The 17,227-nt window shown below is 36.0% G+C and overlaps 1 protein-coding gene across 13 annotated transcripts in view; it reads right to left on the bottom strand.

Annotated features, from left to right (window-relative positions):
- The window catches only part of NCKAP5 (NCK associated protein 5), a 656,435-nt gene that overhangs the window by 499,628 nt on the left and 139,580 nt on the right, over positions 1–17,227 (bottom strand). The window contains exon 1 of one of the 13 annotated variants that reach the window (XM_039328234.1): positions 15,861–15,921. The exons of the other annotated variants lie outside the window; for them this stretch is intronic. The gene's annotated coding sequence lies outside the window, so the exon portion shown is untranslated. Of the gene's footprint in view, positions 1–15,860; positions 15,922–17,227 lie in introns of those variants that run through there. 13 annotated transcript variants of the gene reach the window in all.

The following is a 17,227-nucleotide window of genomic DNA, read 5'->3' as shown; positions in this document are numbered from 1 at the left end:
GATATGGAATCTTTGAATACAGTGTTTTGATACATTATTGTAGATGTATAGTGGTTTTGAAAATATGGCATATGTTTAATTCAGGGAAAAGAATAGCATTCTGCTCTACCTAGCATGTGACAAACATCCCATTCAAGCATGAAACAAAGACCACTAAACTAGCTTTCAGACCTTGCAAACCTAACTGGGCACAACTGTTAATGCATCTGGTGATTCCAGCTAGGCTGCCATTGTGAAGCTGAGTCCATGTCCGTTTCTTCCCTATGTCTGGCAGCCAGCTGGTTGTCCAGATGGAGTCCCAGCAAATGATGATAGCCAGATGACCATTACTACCTTGGATGATGCATTTGGAAAGGTCAAAGGGCTTCGGTTGCCATTAATAATAGGAAGACTTCAGCTACAGGGGGCCTATTGCAAGTTGGCAATAAAACATGCAAATATTTTACAAAGCTATTGTCTACTTTTTTTTGTTTGAAACATCAACAGCCGAATCTGGAAAGATTTATTTACTGCCATAATCATTTATTTAAACTATCCATTCATTTTTTTTGTCCAGAGATAAATTTTCAGCGCAATCCCTGATGTAACATTCAAAATAACAATTTTTATTCTTTCATAGATTTCATAGCATTTTTCTCTTTCCTATTTTCTCCATTAATTCACAAATCTTTTAAACATTTAAGTGGTCAAATTGGGTTTGTAGGCATGGGTGGGTGTAGAATATTTGCAGAAAAATCTTCAAGTTGTTACAAATCTTGACTATAGCAAGAATATCTGTAGCCATAGCATCCTGCATGAGAGAGGCTGGTTTTTATTCTAATATAAAAACATTTAGCCTGGGGATTAAAAAAAAAGGAAGCAAAGGTGTTTGTTCATTTCATAACAGTATTAATGAGTCAGGGTCAATATACTGTTATTGTTATTCCTTACTTTTTTTTTTACATTTCTCATTTTTTTCATTTCTGAGAATTTCTGAATTCTCAATTTCTGAGAATATTTTTAAGGAAAGGAAAACAGAATACTGCATTAAAATATTTCCACAGCCTGGTTTTGTTAAACAGGCTAACTTGAAGTTTATATCATGACACAAAAAAATAAACATCCACACATAGGACAATACTTAGATATGCAACAATATAAAATTGGGTTTAGAGAACAGTTCTTTGTCGGTTACATGTCTGTAACTGGAACTTCTCTCCACCAACTGACCAGGGTCCTGAAACTTAAGAGGCTTTCATTTCAGTTAAAGATTCTTACTTTCAATTAACATCAGATCTGTGGTGGTGCAGTGGTTAGAATGCAGTATTGTACGCTGACTCTGCCTACAGCCAGGAGTTCAATCCTGACTGGCTGAAGGTTGACTCAGCCTTCCATCCTTCCGAAGTCAGTAAAATGGGGACCCAGATTGTTGGAGGCCATATGCTGACACTGTAAACTGCCCAGAGAGTGCTGCAAAGCACTATGAAGTAGTATATAAGTTGAAGTGCTATTGTTAACATCATGACATCTATATACAAAATAATGCCCCACTTCTGCTCTGCCCAGTTGAAACACAATCTAGGATTTTGGCTCCATCACTGACCTTTAGTTCAGATATTAAGTAATTGCACCTAACAATAATTTTGTAGAAGGAAATATGGAGGGCTTAGAAATCAGTTCAGTCCGATCCAATTGTTTTCCTACCCTAGAATTGTAGAATGCTGTTATAAAGACAAGCTTCTCTAGTTTCAAGTTAATTAATTATAAATGTTTTCCTGGGATAATGATTAAACTTTAGCAATCGGCATACCACTTAATGGCTATAAAAATAAGAAAAGGAATTTTGTGTGATATGATTATTAAAATGCATATTTATTGAGATTGCAATCTTTCCATAGCTATGATAAATATAATTTGATGTCCCTTCTCTGTTTAGGGATTATTGCAGATTAAAGATTTAAACTAACTGTCATTGCTAAATGTGCAAAAGGTAGAGCTATTATTTGTCCACAAACACTGTTCACCAGTTCTGGGTGGATTTTATAAAAGTTTATTTTTTTCCTTTTTGAACTCTGTCTAGGTCAGGAAGAAAATGCATTTCAGCACTGGAGTTTGGCTGCCAAATTTAAACAAAGCCAAACTTCGACAGCATTATTCTTTTAATTTTGAAAAGCTCTTTCTCCTGCCAGTGTTTGGTTTATATATAGTTATTATATATACAATAACTAACAGACAGCGAATACAGTAAGAAGGGGAATGTGGTATCTGATGACAAGCAAGACAGCTGTCTGAAAAACAAATCATTTAAGACTTTTGTTTCAAAATATCTTCTTCCCCCCAGCCACTAAAATTTACTTGTTTACAGATCAGTATCAAACATTACCCTTTGTTTACTTAAATTATTTAATGTAGTTGTACAACTAAATATTTGCTGTGCCCAGAGAGAAGCAAATTAAACCTGGTTTGTTTTGTTCAGGAGCCAAATTCAATAAAACATGATTCGACTCTCTTGCACAGTAGCCAGACCAAGGTCACAGAGGATATAAAAGATTATGGGATTTGGGAAAAGCAAATGCTAATTTTCCCTTAACTTGTGCTTCTTTTAATCTGCATTGTCAAGCCCAGTTCCCAAAAGTGTGAATATAAGCTGAGCCTAAAGAAGTCTTTGCATCTACTGTGAACTGGTCTGATGCAATTAGATGGAATTAGAATTTAAATAAGATATTCTAAACTCATCATCATTCTTGCTTAGTGTAAAATGACATTTTTTTTCTTAGAACAAAACCAAATATTTTCTGTTCAAACTTATACATACTGAATGTAATTGAGTCACCTAATGTGGCCATTAATATGGAAATCTTCTTTATCATATTGACAAGGTGGGTTTGTTGATGTCTTTATTATGACTCTGAACAGTCTACAACAGTGATGGTGAAATTTTTAGAGATCGAGTGCCCAAATTGCAACCCAAAACCCACTTATGCATCGTCAGGTGCCAGGTGGGTGTGGCCCATTGGGTGGGCGTGGCTGCAGTGGTAACGGCAGACTGGGTGGGACTAAAAAGTTCAATCAATCAATTCCAACTTTGCAAGATCTTTTTTTCCTCACAAGAAGTTGAAATTTGAGAAATGTCAAATTTACACAAGCACAGAATTTAAGGGAGAATTTTTATAAAATGTTTTATAGATGGCACCTTGATCCACAAAAAATGTCTTATATGTACCCTGACGTGCAACCCAAATGTTGGAGATGTGGTTATAAGGAGGCTTCCTATTATCATATTTGGTGGTCATGCAGAGAGATAAAAGCATTTTGGATCAAAGTATGGTGGAATATCCAGAGAATTTTTAGAAGGAGGGTAAAATTTACTCCGCAATTATTTTTGTTAGGTATTGTTACAGATTGTGATACAAAGGAGGTTGTATTGATGTTAAATTTGATTACAGCCGCTAGGCTGTTAGTAGGACAATATTGGAAGAAGGAATCCTTGCCTACATTGCAGGAATGGTTTCTTAAAGTAGCTTATCTGGCGGAAATGGCAAAGATCTCGGCTTTCTTAAAGCAACAAACGCAAGAGAAGTTTCTTGCTGTTTGGGATAAATGGATAAAATTTATACAATTTAGATTGGGTATACAAAAATATTATATAGTTTTTTCATAAGTTTTATTTTTATATATATTATAGATAATCTTTTTATATATATAAATATAAAGTTCTTAATTTAATTTTTATTTTTACTTTTTAAGCCTATATTCTGCTCTGGGAAGCTCAGGGGGGGGGGAAGGGAGGGGGGGGGTTTGGGAGGGGTGGGTTTTTTTTTTTTTTATATATGTATTGTTTAGTTTTATTTTTTTGTATATGTTGTCTCTTGTTTTGTATTCTTTTTTCTTTTTTGTAAAATTTATAAAACTTTTAATAAAAAAAAAAAAAGAAGTTGAAATTGACTGATTATTAAATCTTTTTTTTTTTTTTTGCACATGGCGGCGGAGGCCTAAAGCGAAAAGGTTTTATAAAACCCAGCTAGGACTGGGGCGATGATGCACATGCCCACAGAAAGGGCTCTGAGTGCCGCCTCTGGCACCCGTGCCATAGGTTCATCACCACTGCTCTACAAGATTCCATATCTATAATTTGGAATTAAAAGTAAAATAATTACCTAAAATCTGGAAATGAACATTCAAGATGCAAATAAAACCAATTCATTTTCCTTTAGGGTAGTCACAGCAGCCTTGTCCCAAGGCTTCATTTCTCTAATTTCCTGATTGGTGGATACAGGAAAGGGGGTGAGGCCACCAAGTACTATCTTTCGGTATATCTGTTTTTTATACTTAAAATGGTCATTAGGGCAGAGAACCGGTTGTTAAATTATTTGAATCCCACCACTGGCTAAAACCCATCAGCTGGCAAACAGCCCCCTGCAATTTCAGTGCTAATCTGAGTTCTGACAGTGTCAGGCACAAACAACCAGGCTCACATGTGTACAGTTCAAACTAGCTACTTTATTGTTCTAAATCTTGTGTTTATGTAAGGAGTTCAGACTAATTCCCCATTTGATTCCTCCTTCCAACTGGGATGGTTGGTCTCCAATAGATAGAGACCTACAGCTTTAGTCGAAGCCTTTTCCCAAACTTGTCCCAGGCTTTACTGCTCACTTAGGCAAATTTATCCAAAAGTTTCTCCTCTAAGTTGCATTCAAGCCTTTAGGGATCTAAGAGTCAAGGATCCTATGAAATTTATTTTAAAATAAATATTAATGGAATATGTGAGATGGCGGCAGTAGACAACTTTGCTTGATCCTCAGAAACCAGAACAGGGTTGGAGCTGTATGTCTGTGGAGAGTCTTATCAGAAATAAAAGAAGCTTCTTGGATGAGAAGTGAAATATTTTCAAAGGAAAAAAAACCCAAGAAAGTCCCGCTGCCTTTTGGAAGAAGCACCTTTGAGACAGGGTTGAAACTTGTTCTTGGATGAGAGACTACCAGGAAGACTGGGAAGATGACAGCAAAAGCAAATTGATTCCATACTGTCAAGAAAACAAAATGAAAAAATCCATATAGTCACCAGGAGTCAAGCTCGCTATGAAGGGTGCTTTAAGTTCATATATAAATATAGCTCCATAACCTCTGAAGTTCAGAGCACCTTACATTTTGCATTTCATGTCTCTCTCTCTCTCTCTCTCTTTGTGTGTGTGTGTGTGTGTGTGTGTCTGTGAACACATGACTGATAATGAACACTTATCAGCATCTGTGACTCTCCTGAGCATGTCTAAAACATACATTGGTACATACTTCTATGCTACATTCATTGTTATATGTTTATGTCCTCAAGTTCAAAATAATATCAGTGAATAAGGTGACTATATGGGGTCCATCGTAGAATGCAACAAATCCAAATTGATTTGTTCCATATTCTGCCCTGGAAGATGTATTTACAAGATATTCTGTATGAAAGTGTTGAGGAAGAGAGAAGGACCGGAAAGAAAATTTCCCATAAAGATTTGTGCTGATCAATTTTCTAAAATGCAGATTTGGGAAGTTCCTCCACCCCCCCCCACTCCTTGCTATCCCTGATTTATGTTGAGGAGCATATGGCCATTATTATTGTGAGCACTGTCAATGTAACAGATGTGATCCAACACTGGTCATTTGCCATTCAATTACCATGACACCATCCTCAGCTCCCCCTTGACCCACAGGAGTTAAGATTCAGAGCCTTTCCTCACATGAGGAATGCCCCAGATTAACAGCAGGTCCATATCAGGAAAAGGGTGCCTTTTGCATGGTGATCCTCAGGAAGGTTAACAGCGTTATCCCAGATGGTGGCTTTGCTGGGCATGTGTGTAGAACATAAAGGAGCTGATCTGATCACTATGCCCTTTCCTAGACATATGTTCCATATTATTAAAGTATTTGTCATGTTTGAAGCGCCTTTTGGATTTTCGTGCTGCTGAAGTGAAATCTGTCTAAACATTCAGGGTTAAAATAAGGCAGCTTTTTGCTAGACCTACAGTACTCTGGGGAAGGCATATATAATAGATGTGCTATTTTATACAATGAATTTAACTATTTGAAATCCATGTAGTCTGAAACTTGTGATAGTTTTGCCTTTTACTCTCTGCTGTCATTCATTCCCACATCAATTCACCTAATTGAAACAGTTTTCTGCCATCCAATTTAAATCAAATCTAGAATTTGGTGGGAGAAACCTGCAATCATTGTTTGTGTATTATAGCTTATTTTATATGTAAAGTGGATAATTGTGGCTTATACCACAGATGATGATTAAACACAACATGGCATAATGCGACATGTGGCACTGTATAGAATAATTTTGTAGATGAAGGCACATGTCAAATGAATGCCTTAATCCAAAATAAATTTTAGAAATACGTTTTTATGAAATATGTTAGTTGTATACATCAATGTTTTCTTCTTCTTTTTTTTATTGAGAATTTTTAAAAGTTTTTACAAATAACAATAAAAAAACAATAACAAACAAACAAAAAAAAACAAAACAACCCTCGCCCAACCCCTCCCAAACCACCCCTCCATTCCCCCCCCGAGCTTTCCAGAGCTGAATATAGGTTTAATTAAAATTTTAGAAAACCTAAACAAATTTTAACAACTTATAAAATAGTTAATAATAAAATATATATGACATAAACATTGAAAAGAAAAAAATACTTAAAAAAAAAAGAAAAGAAAAAAGAAAGAAGAAAGAAAAGAAATAGGAAAAGGAAAAAAAAAGGAAAAAAGAGAAAACAATCTATAAAATATCAAAAATTATATACAAGTTATAAAAAAGCTAAATGATATTTTTTATATCCAATTTATGTTGTATAAAATTTATCCATTTTTCCCATACAGCAAAAAATTTCTCTTGCGATTGCTCCTTTAAAAAAGCCGAAATCTTTGCCATTTCCGCCAGATAAGAAACTTTAAAAAACCACTCTTGCAAGGTAGGCAAAGATTCCTTCTTCCAATATTGCCCTACTAACAGCCTTGCGGCTGTAATCAAATTTAACATCAATATAACCTCCTTAGCATCACAATCGGTAACAATACCTAACAAAAATAATTGCGGAGTAAATTTTATCCTCCTTCTAAAAATTCTTTGAATATTCCACCATATCTTAATCCGAAAAGCTTTTATATTTTTACACGACCACCAAATATGATAATAGGTAGCATCCAAACAGCCACATCTCCAACATTTAGGCTGTAAATCAGGGTACATAAGAGACATTTTTTGTGGATCAAGGTGCCATCTATAAAACATTTTGTAAAAATTCTCCCTTAAATTCTGGGCTTGTGTAAATTTAACATTCCTCACCCAGATAATTTCCCAGGTATCCAGTGGGATTGGTTCACCAAAATTTTGTGCCCATTTAATCATAACTTCAATGTTTTCTTATTAATCTTAAATTAATACTGGCTTCATAAACATTCCAGACCTTAGCATATATCTTCAGATATCTCTTATTTCCCCTGCCCTCAAAACGTAGTAAAAAAATGAAACTTAACAAATAAGAATTGAACAGATATCTTGTTTCACGTTCATAATACATTAGAGTATTGTCAAAGCTGCACACAGAACTAAAAGTTTAACAAAGATTTGCATTCTTCCTTATTTTCCCATTCGGTTCCCCCATGTTTAACACATAATGGAGTTTTTGTATTTTTTTTCTTTTTTAAAAAGAAGATTTACTGTATGTTGAAATTCATTGTTCAGGCTAAATGATAGCTCCATCAGAAACCAAGAGCTGCATTTTAAAAAATGAAACTGAGTCACTGAATACAGTTTTCAATGACAGAAGCCTCCCCCAGTCTATTATTGAAGGCTTATCATTCTCCTTCCCCTGTTAGAAGCTGGAAGAGTCACAAAACAAAGACACATTCTTGGATGACAGTGAGGTTGGCAGTCACCACATTGTTTCTTCTCTCTCTCTCTTTCTCTCTCTCTTTTTCATATTAAGTCTCCAGTTCACGGGAGCCCATGGCAAGCTCTGACAACTGTTCTTATTTACTAAAATCTCTAGAAATACCACAAAGTAATTCAAGACAGCATGCCTTAACTGTCACAATCAACAGGATGACAAAGTAACACCCAGTCTGGTTAAGATATTATGCAATGTACATAGATTATATTATACAAAATGGCAATAATATACGGAGCCAACCTTATGTAGGGTTTATTCAGAAGTTGAAAGAGGCTTATTCCTATTTGCAAGGCATTGTAATCTCAAACAGCTATAGATGTTGTAGCAGCAACAATGTTGTAGCATTGTTAGAGAGCCAGTCTGGGATAGCGGTTGAGATGCTGGCCTAGAAGCCAGGAGCTGGTGAGTTCTAGATCTGCCATAGGCAGAAAAGCCTTCTTGGTGACTTTGGACCAGTCACTCTTAGCCCTACCCACCTCACAGAGTTGTTGTCATGAGAAAAAAATTGGAGGAAAGAGCATTAAGTATATTGCTTGACTTATACAAAATAAAAATGAGATATACGTCTACTAATTGAGTCAAAGGGTTTGGGGCCTGCTATTATTTATTTTAATTTTATCAACAATATCAATTATTACAAAGTCTAATATATCTTTTATGACATGAGCTTCTAGATTACTTCAATCCTCTGTTCATTCATGAAACCGGAAGTCATGCCATACGGAATCATAGTTCTTGCCATACTGAAGTAAAAGATGTCTGTCTGTCTGTCTGTCCGCCTGTCTGTCTGTCTCTCTGTCTATATCCCCTCAGATATGGTAATATCAGATAATAGCACCTTTTTAGAAGCAATAGTGTATGACGTATGTTGTCCCTGCCTCAAATCCACCTCAAAACTGCTTTAGTTCCTCTGGAATTGGTTTGGTGGAATAAATGACTAGAAGACAAAACATCCTTTGATGAAGCAAGAACTCCAGAAACTAACTCTTTAGAGCAAATTGAGCCAATTTTTATTGCATTGTGTGGCTGAAGGCTCTAAATGTATTTTCTTAATGTTACACCTTTGTCACATAATTATGGCACCAACATACTTTAAGAGGGGGTGAGTAAATGCCAGCCTTTTATTGAGGAAACATCAATTTCATTTCATTTCCATAATAGTTTCTCTGGCAAATGAGGTGGTAAACTATAATTTCTAACTGTAGCCTTGAGTTGTTCAGTCATTGCTCATCTCCCAAATTCTTTCCTTCATCATCTAGTATTTGGCATACAAATAAACAACCCTACTTTATATTTTACCCTATAATGCATAATTCATAGAACTATCACATAATCGTTTGTCCTTTGGAAAGCCAAAATTGCTTTGATCAAAATGCAGTGATACCTTTTAAATATAATCGATATGACATGGAAATGTTCTGTCTTGGGTTTATTTGGCTGGCATGTTGTTAAAAAGTGAGGTTTTATAGATGTAGGCAACAATGAAAGTTTACAACACAAAATTGTTATTCTCGTCTCCTGTGGTTTAAAAGCTGGCAGTTTCCCAACTAATGACAATTAGGATTAATGGCAATTGCAGTATAAGGCATTTCTTCAGACTGTTTCCTTCTTTCTCGATAGAAATCACTCTTTTTAGTATTAGTACATTTAGAATCAAAGTAGATGATTGACCTATCCAATACTATGGACAAACATATGCATCACATTAAGCCATGGTTTATGGAATAAATCACAGTGAAATGGTTAAGTTTATATGCTCAGATACATTATATTCTAAACTAGCATAAGATGTGACTTATTCTGTAATTTTTATTCCCAAAGGAAATGAGTCAAATAATAGCTGGACTTTAAAGAAGTTTACTGCTTGAATCTAGGACTGCATGAACTCTGCAAATGTACGAGGCAAAGATTCAACCCTAATATTATAATCTAAATTATTGAGTATATTTTCCACAAAAGAGGTTACAGGGAGTTCTAGATTCAAGTTTCCTTTATTAGTTCCATAACTGAGGCACCTTATTTATTTATCTGGTAATTTTGCAGTTGAACCAGGGGAGGACTTGCCCATTGCCCTTCCTCTGAACAGTCTGTCCAATTCCTTTCTTTCGCCTTATGTTCCTCTACTACTCTGTACTCCCATCTAGGTTACCACCACATCCATCATTGTCCTCTCAGCTTCTTTGATTGCCTCATATACTCCCTGCTGTAGGGAAAAATCTGATTGAGCTATTTTCACTACCCTCTGATTCTCTCACTCCTTTATACTCCCTAGTGCATCCCTCCTCTCTGCCTCCCTTAGCCCTGATGGATAAGGCTAGTTAAGGGAGGTTATCCACCATCACTTCCCATATATCTTTCAGCCAAGAGTGTTAGATTCTGCTCTCCACTGATCATCTTCCTGGATTGCTGAGCAGCATTTACTTCCCCTTCCTTGCCTCTGACTTCCTCTTCTCTCCTTTTTCTGTCTGACTCTCAACTTCATGGTCTATCCATTCCTTCCGTCTTTTATCTGAATCACGTAATTGCCATTCTTCTACTGTCTTTTCCAGCCTGCTCTGCTCTGCTTTCCCCCTTCTTTTCTTCGTTCAGCTATAACCAGGGTTTTTTTTTCTCATAGAACATCCAGAACAGAGTTCCGGCACCTTTTTTGGATGGAACTTTATAGGGTAGGCAAGGCGGGATGTATGACGTGTGTGAGTTCTGACACTTTTTTTTTTTAAGAAAAAAAGCACTGGCTATAACTGTCCTGACCATTCAATTTATTTGAACGACACCATTTCCAGACATTACAGAATTATTTTAGGACAGTGAAATTTATGTTTAAGAAACAACATGCGCAGCTGAACTTTTTCAAACAAATTTCAATAGATGTAAACCTTTCAAAAACTGCTCTTTTTGGAAACAGGTAGTGCTGGAAAGCAGAGTCTAGGAAACAACTGTGGACTCTGCAATATAAGAATTGCCTTCCAGCACACAAACATTTCAAAAACAATATCTGCTTTCTATAAGAGGATATTTATAAATGTGTAACTTGTCATGGAGCTGGAAAAAGCTGCCCCTGTTACTAATAAGGAATTTCTTTCCTTTAGAGCAACGAGGAACAGATTATTACTTTCTTCATATGCCAGAATGTTTTCTGAAGATATCCTGGCATGTGAAGGACAAGAAGGAGAAGAAAATTTGTAATTGTAACCTTTGGCTGTCCCTGTATGGAGCTATAATCAGATAATGCCCTTGATGTTGCAGGCTTTTGCATTAGCAAGGAGTCTATTTAAACAGCACAGTAATTCCGTCAACTAAATAAATCTTTTGAAATGAATACAAATGGATAATCATGACTCCCAGAGGTCAGCTTGCAGAATGTAAAATGTGCAATAAAAAGGGTTGTGCTGTTCTTCTAAAAGACTTGGCTTGATTTCACTCATTAATACTTGAACAACATAAATTCTTGCACAACTACATGATTAACAGTAAGAAGCTGTCTCCAAGGCAATAACATCATTCATTGCTTAGTAACTACCTTAACCATGAAGGATATGTGGCAGGCAGACTAACTGGGCCACAACGTTGTAGTTCTTTTACTCAGATACCAGTTGTACCAGGAAAATATTGCTTTGCCAAGCTCAAGTCAGTGTACCATCAATCTCTGATTGATTGATTGATGGTAATCAAGTTATAAATGAATGGGGTCAAATAAAGTCTTGTCTAGTCAAGAATGAATTTCTCCAGTTACTGGGATGTGTAAGATACAACCTGGAGCCCCTAAGGTGGCACATTTAACACTTCTGTTGTGCAAGCTGCATTGGTTACGAGTTTGCTTCTACGTCTAATTCAAGGCGGGGTTTATTGCTTTTAAAGTCCTATATGGCTTGGGTCCAGGTTATTATATACTGGGCTTAATTAAGAGCAGGTGTAGGGAGCTGCACCAGTACAGTCAGTAGACCATGTGGTCTACCCGGTCAGACTTGCTGTCTGCAAGCAATGACTAGCATGCAATTTGAGCGGGAAAAGCCGTTGCAACGATTGGCTGGCGAGGCCCCAGGGAGAATGTATAAAAAGGGGTGGAGCCATTTTGTTGGGGTTCTGTTCTACTTGAATAAAGAAATACCTGTTCATGAGCTCTGGCTATTCAATGCCTACCAATGTGAAGAACAGAACACAGGGGATCTAAGGAACCCTCTCACCCCAATGTGACTGGCCTGCCTCACTCGCTCCAGCAGAAACAGCCTGTGCAGGTCCTTTTGGCCAAGGAATTCTGGCTGGTGGGGTCAAGGAGAAGAGACTTTTCCACTGTGGCCCTCAGCCCTGTGGAATATTCTACCACCAGAACTGAGAACTGCTCCCATCCTTCTGGAAAAGTCTCAAAACTTGGTTTTGCCAGTTGGTCCTGAGGGGAGTGTTCACTACTGAAAGTGGTTAACTTGAGAAGATCTCATCCATGAGTCCTCAGTCTCATTGGTTTTAGATTTTATATACTGTTTAAAATTTTAATTTTTTTACATTTACCTTTTACTGCCTGTAAACCACCCAGCGTCACATTTTCAGTGAGAGGGGCACCAAATTTAATAAATAAAAATAAATCAATAACTGCTGGAGAACTTTCTCACCTGTAGTAGCTTCTTTATTTAAGCTTCTAGAAAGGTATCTGTCTTTTGTCACCCTCAAACTGAAGCTGGATCAGTTTTATGTATCAAAAATTTAACCAAATGTCATAACATATTTGGATGCAATCAGGGTAAGGAAGACTGACCTGGACATGTAGCTTTGAGATGAAAAATGGAAGTCTCAGAAATGGCAGGATCTGTTACTTAAGACCACAGAGGACAGGCAGTTGCTACACTGACATCAATGACTCTTACTCTGGAGTTAATATAATGGGATGGTAAAAATTTGCTTCGCTTTTACATCTTTCTAGCTCATGCAAGATAGCCAACAAAATAGGCATGTGATTAGCCATTTTATTCAAAAATATGATCTGTTTTATATTATCAAGGCTTTTCCCTTAATAATTCTGTTCCTGCCCAGAAACTGAATTGGGTAGATTCTTTGCTGTCACTTCAAGAATTATAGCTTAGAGGTTTAAAATGCAAGAATAGACTCTAATTTAAACACTGATCACAGCAATGTCCAAAAGTCTTTAATAGTTTAGATTAAGATCTGTTGAAATAATTAGCTGCCAACATGATGCAATATGGCTGCCTTCTATCTGTCAATATAGAGGAATCCAGATTAATCAAATGTGAATGATTATACTTTATTTATATGTTACATTGTAGTTTGCCCATTCCCATATGTTCCAAATTGGGTAATAGCAATTAAAATAATTCATCCATCCAGCTATGAATTCTAAAATAAGAGTTCCTGTTCTGAGGCACACTCAAGCTCTTATATATATTTATTTTTTATTTCCTAATCAGGACACTTAACACCAGCTCTAATGTTGGAGTCCATTTGGACAAGATGTGCTCAAATTAATGATGAGTTATCCTATTATGTTTACCATTTGACTAGTATTAAATTTTGGATGGCTTCACGTAGTATAAATTCTCCTTCCTATGCCCATTTGGAAAATTCATACATGGTATATTTAGTTAATGGTATGAGAAAAAGGATCACGATCCAATTTTCCAGGAACAGTATAATAGAGTTGTACTAAGTAAAGTCATACAGAATTTGTACGACTCTACATGATAAGTCATATTTGTTAGAAAGTACATATAATGAGATTTTATTATTTCCAGTGCTAGACAATAAACATCCTTTCTTTGTTGCCAAAACTGGCAGTATCTACAGCTACATTTATTGACTTCTCGATTTGCACCAGTGGCATTTTCAGTTTCAGAGACCCATACCTAATTAGAACCGGTAATTAAATCTTATGAGATCAAATAGCCCACAATTACACTTTGTAAATGCTTGTTAGTGAAATCAATATCATATGCAGATTTTAAAGACTAAATGGAGCAGGAAACTGGAAGTCCTATTTTGTTTAAACAATGTGAAACCATTTTAACATCTGTATCTGGTAAAAAAAATCTTAGACTATGGCTTATTGAACAGAACCTAACATTTTGGATTCACTGAACCTCATTGCATTTGCACAGAAAAAGAAAGAGTAAACCATTGTATTGTACAAAACAGAATGAGAATAAATGCTTCATTAAACTACATTGTTATGTTCTGGGAAGTAGTAATTACAGAATCACATTGACTTTGATAAAGGTTTAATAATTTGGGCTGTCCATATTTTTTTGAACTGCAGGCCTGTTACATGGAAATAGACAGATGCATTTTCTGTGTCATTCTTATTGCTAAGAAGTTAGTCATTCAACATTGGAAAAACACAGTTATGTCCCCAGTTACTCATTGAATTGAAGACATGATGATGCTCGTATCTTATGAATCAGTTGGCTACAGGCATTGATTAGGTATTAGAAGTGAAAATTGGTCATCCTTTCTTGAAACTTTAAAACTTTACATGCAGATATATGTATATGAGAAACTCTTATAAATTATGCAGAGAGAGGGGGGAGGGAGGGAGGGAGGGAGGGGAGATTTCTTTTATGTCTCTTTCTAATATTTAATTCATTTCTCTTTTTGTATAATTATAGGCAAGAAATCCTACTCAAATATATATCTTTACTAGCTAGTTATTCATCTGATTGAATGAACAACTAAACATATGGCTGGCTCAGGAATTCTGGGAATTGTAGTCCACGAGTCATAAAGAGCCAAGGTTGCCTATCCCTGCACTAAGGGATGAAAATGATAGGGAGACATTTCTGAAAATGTAGAAAAATCTGAAGAAAAATCACCACTGCCACCATCCCTGAAAATTTTGTGAATTCTCCTATGGTTGAAATGATCAAAAGGGCTGAGATGCATAGTGGAGCAGATAAAATGTTCTGGAGCAAAGAAGTTTGGAATTTGGCTTGTTTATAGCATTCTGAGAACCAGAACATAGTGTATCAGTACCAAGAAAAATGCATCACCTCAAATAATGTAGGGTAAAAGATTAAAATTTACTGTAATTCAAAGATTTTTGTTCAAAGATTTGAATGATTTTGTCTCCAGACGTTTTAGGTGCTCCAACACTGGAAGTTTTAAAGAGATTGAGCAACCATTTGTCTGAAATGGTATAGGGTTTCTTGCTTGTGGTGTGTCGTGACGTATTGAGACTTTTTTCCATTGCTGGCAATGGGGTAGGCACGGTTTTGCTATGACACATCCGACCCGTGGGTTGGCAGTTTGAAACCCCTGGACTAGAAGATCTCCAAGATCCCATCTAACTCTGTTATTCTGTTATTCTTGGTAGGGTTGTTAGCCACCTCTCAATTTACCTGTTTCCTATGCTGGAAATAAATTTCAACAAAATTATATGCCAACTCACTGCTTACTGTATGTAGGGAACTCTAAAGTCATTTTGTTCCAGAATTAGCAAACTTGCTCATGAATAATGGCAGGAAGAAAATATCATATGAAACCAATCTTAACTATGTATAATTTGGAAAGAAGCAATATCTACTTGCATTCTCCACCACAAAATGTTAATTCTTCTTGCTTCCAATTAGTTATGCATTTTAACTAGTTTTGCCACCTCGGGCAGCATTACCGAGCCATTACTGTTTTTAATTGCAATTACTGCTGTGTCTTATTCAATTTTCCCCCGTGCCGATGCTACAGGTTCCAATTAGAGAACTCAAATGCGTATTCTAATTTCTGGCAGGTATGCAGCAATAAAGTGCACAACATTAACTATGTAGTTGCAGAGATCTTATTTGGCATCCAGGTAGAGTTTCAGCAGATTCTATATGCTCAGATAATCTATGCATCAGTCTGCATGGAGAACAATGGATTCTCCATACACATTCCCTCTCATACCCACCCATTTTCATCTCTTCTTTGCAGAGGAATTCACACGTAAGTGCACCAATGAACTCACCAATGAGATGAGAAGCAGGGCCCATCGTTTCTGCTGAAAGCCTCTCTTTCTGAACTATGTGGGGATTCTCCCATTCTCATCTGAGCAGATTGTCATACCCCAATCCCTGGAATTGTACGTAATTGCTCCCATTTCCTCCCAAGGGGAAGAAGCAACACAAGTGAAAAAAAGAAAGAAAGAAAGAAAGAAAGAAAGAAAGAAAGAAAGAGAGAGAGAGAGAGAGAGAGAGAGAGAAAGAAAGAAAGAAAGAAAGAAAGAAAGAAAGAAAGAAAGAAAGAAAGAAAGAAAGAAAGAAAGAAAAGTGGGAGAATACTTCAGTGCCAGCCAAAAAGATGTTATTCTATAGAAGCCCCAATACATTTCAGAAAGTTCCTTTACCAAGGTTACTGCAAAATAAACTCTATAAACAGCTTATACAATTTAATCCGTCTAAAAACATCATTGTCTAAAGTAGAGATAAGACCAAAATCACAATACGCTCTTTGAAACTACAGCAAAAGAAGCATATTGTAAAATGAACAATATTTTCCTTGTTTCAATATATTAGAGATAAAATAAGTAACATTGTACTTATTTTATCTCTAATGTATTGAAACAAGGAAACTCGGAGCTATAAAAGAACGAACCATTTGCAAAAATGAAAGATGTTATTCCCTTGGGAGATGAAGGCCGATATAATTAAATCCATGTTTCAAAAACTAACTTGTTAGCTATTTTTTAAATCTCTTTTGACTTTGCTGTATTTTAATTTTTCTTAGCAAACAAAATAAACATCTACAATTTAAATAGAGTTTTAACTTTAATATTAATGGAGGGTTTTTTTCTGGTTGTATGAAAAAGTGTTATTTCCTACAGGAAAACTTAATATATCTGGCTGAGCAGAATAATAATTTTTTGGGGGAAGGGGGGATTCTTGTAAGGAATACTGCAAGAAAAAAGTAATATGGAGAAAAAAATCTGCAATTGCTAAGGCTCATACCAATGGTAAATATTTGAGTACCTTCACTGAGTTCCTAGGGAAGAAGCGTCTTAATGGCAATATCCATTTTGATTCTAAAGATTGTATTTGCCTTAAATTTTCTTCACTCTTGTCTCTTAAGAGATCTATCAAATTTTGCCTGTATAAGCTTTGTGATCCACTGATACAATGAGACAGAGTATATCAAAATTGCTTGCAATTACAAGACCACTAATATCAAGATTGAAAGATCTACAAGAATTTCAGAGACTCATAACATGCTACAACATACCAGAAAAAAAGAGCTAACATTCCTAATCACACGAACCTTCTCAATAGCTTAATCAATAGCTTAATCCAACAATAGTTGCTATTGCATGTATGGGATATATCTTCTCGGAATCTATAA

Source organism: Crotalus tigris, unplaced genomic scaffold, assembly GCF_016545835.1.
Source record: "Crotalus tigris isolate CLP2741 ecotype Arizona unplaced genomic scaffold, ASM1654583v1 scf7180000024374.3283719, whole genome shotgun sequence".
Taxonomy (NCBI): domain Eukaryota; kingdom Metazoa; phylum Chordata; class Lepidosauria; order Squamata; family Viperidae; genus Crotalus; species Crotalus tigris.
The sequence above is the reverse complement of the archived record's forward strand: the minus strand, read 5'-3'. Positions and strand labels throughout refer to the sequence as shown.